The sequence below is a fragment of the Quercus suber genome, unplaced genomic scaffold, assembly GCF_002906115.3.
Source record: "Quercus suber isolate HL8 unplaced genomic scaffold, Cork oak 2.0 scaffold_96, whole genome shotgun sequence".
Lineage (NCBI taxonomy): Eukaryota > Viridiplantae > Streptophyta > Magnoliopsida > Fagales > Fagaceae > Quercus > Quercus suber.
Window position 1 is genome coordinate 834,100 of NW_027069561.1, and position 2,729 is coordinate 836,828.

Genomic DNA, 2,729 nt, shown 5'->3' on the forward strand with positions numbered 1-2,729 from the left:
AATAAAAGTGAGTGATCGATCAGCTACGATACCAAACAAAATAGAATGAAATTCTTTAACGGCAAAACATGAAATGGTGGTTACAACCTTTAGAGTAAAATCAAACAAGGACACTTCTTTTTCAGCTTGAACTAGGGACAGAGTTGAAAGGACCAATAAAATTACAGACAAAGCTACTCGAAAGCTTGAAGTGGAAATAAAGTAACCGTGGATGAGAGTGAGAAAAATGGCAACTTGGAAATGGACACCGAATTTTAAAAAGTGGAAAGCTTGAAGTTTGTCATGTACCCCTTTGTTTGAAAAAGGAAGGGTTCACATACATCTTTAAAATCAAGATAAGTTTTCAATTGAAGAACTAGATGATAACATTAATAGAATTTAGATGGAAGATGCATTATTCTTGCTTAGAAATTAGACAATCTGAGTCATTAAGTCAGTGATCTTGTGTAGGTTGATCTAGGTTTTTTTTTTTTTTTGGGTATGTTCTTCATTAAGGATGCAAAGAAGTGTCTATTATAAGAGAAATTATACATCCTCAAAACTTACTTTATTTATTTTTTACTATCTTATTTTACAATCCAACCAACATTCCAATTTCTATTTTTATATGCAATTTATTAAAATAATATAAATTAAACCAACAAATAATATAAACAAATCAATTCTCTCTCTTCTCTCCCATCTTCTCTTCCCTTTTTTCCTCTCTCTCTCACTTCATTAAAATATGTGATGAAGCCGAAACTTGACCTCGTTAGTATGCTCTTCGTCAGTGTCAATGGACGATCTCCGGTACCTGTTGTTACGAAAAGAAAGGCAAGGGAGGGTTTCATTAGCGTGAGGCCAGCTGAGAATACTCTAATGCTAAAGTTAGATTATAAGTTCTCAAAATAAGTTTCTCACAATTCTCTCAAAATTTTTCATGTCCCCTGTACCTGGGTTGCATTCTCTTTTTATAACTTATTTTGTGTTGGTGTAATTATATCTGTTAATGCTCCTTTGGGCGTTTTTCTCCTGAGGGAAACGCGGCATTAATTGACATTGAAGATTGTATTTAAAACCTATCGGATGACCGTTAGGTCATCATTGCTATTGTAACTGTTTCAGCGCACTTATTTCTTGTCAGCTATCTTGATAGCATTTATTTACACTTTCAATGTATGCAGACCTGACTTCATTTATACTGACGGGTCTTGCCCTTGCACCCGTCTTCGACTTGGATGTAACTAAGGTTGTCTATCTCCTAGACGACCTAAGTTTGGTACTTGTCAATATGTGTTTTTATTTTTACAACTCATGAACAGTAGAGTTATATATATACAACCTACTGTTCACAATTAGCAAAAAAGTTTAGATAATCACACCCAGGTAAAGCCCTCTTTTAGTGTCTTGGTTAGTAAAATAGCAATTGGGGTTTATACACCACAATGCTAATGCTCAAGCTTGAACACTTGTAGAAAATTCACACAACTTCCGTGGTTTCAATTTTGACACTTTACCCACCTGTAATTCTCTCTGTTACTAATCCGTAACTCACCTTTGATAAAATTAAGGGTAAATAAGTATTTTTGCTCAAGCTTTATGTCTCTCTCCTTCCAAAACAAAAAATAGCACAAAAATGCAAGAGAAAGAAGATCAAAAAGTGGTATTTGTCTCTCTCTTCATTCACACAAATCTTGAACATGAAGAACATACCCAAAAAAAAAAAAAAANTATATATATATATATATAAATTATTTGTTTAAAAAAAAAAAAAGAGAAAGAGGAAAGAAGACGAAGAGCCTACTCATCTAAAGCAAACTACTATAAAACCAATAAGATTTAGTGCTGTGGACTTTCGTAGTACATTGTACAAGGATAGAAACATTAGTAAAAGGACAAGGCACTTAACACCACAGCATTTACCAACCCTACTGGTATCTGAGGTGGAGATTAAGCATTAATTTTAAGGATGCAAAGAAGTGTCTATTATAAGAGAAATTATACATCCTCAAAACTTACTTTATTTATTTTTTACTATCTTATTTTACAATCCAACCAACATTCCAATTTCTATTTTTATATGCAATTTATTAAAATAATATAAATTAAACCAACAAATAATATAAACAAATCAATTCTCTCTCTTCTCTCCCATCTTCTCTTCCCTTTTTTCCTCTCTCTCTCACTTCATTAAAATATGTGATGAAGCCGAAACTTGACCTCGTTAGTATGCTCTTCGTCAGTGTCAATGGACGATCTCCGGTACCTGTTGTTACGAAAAGAAAGGCAAGGGAGGGTTTCATTAGCGTGAGGCCAGCTGAGAATACTCTAATGCTAAAGTTAGATTATAAGTTCTCAAAATAAGTTTCTCACAATTCTCTCAAAATTTTTCATGTCCCCTGTACCTGGGTTGCATTCTCTTTTTATAACTTATTTTGTGTTGGTGTAATTATATCTGTTAATGCTCCTTTGGGCGTTTTTCTCCTGAGGGAAACGCGGCATTAATTGACATTGAAGATTGTATTTAAAACCTATCGGATGACCGTTAGGTCATCATTGCTATTGTAACTGTTTCAGCGCACTTATTTCTTGTCAGCTATCTTGATAGCATTTATTTACACTTTCAATGTATGCAGACCTGACTTCATTTATACTGACGGGTCTTGCCCTTGCACCCGTCTTCGACTTGGATGTAACTAAGGTTGTCTATCTCCTAGACGACCTAAGTTTGGTACTTGTCAATATGTGTT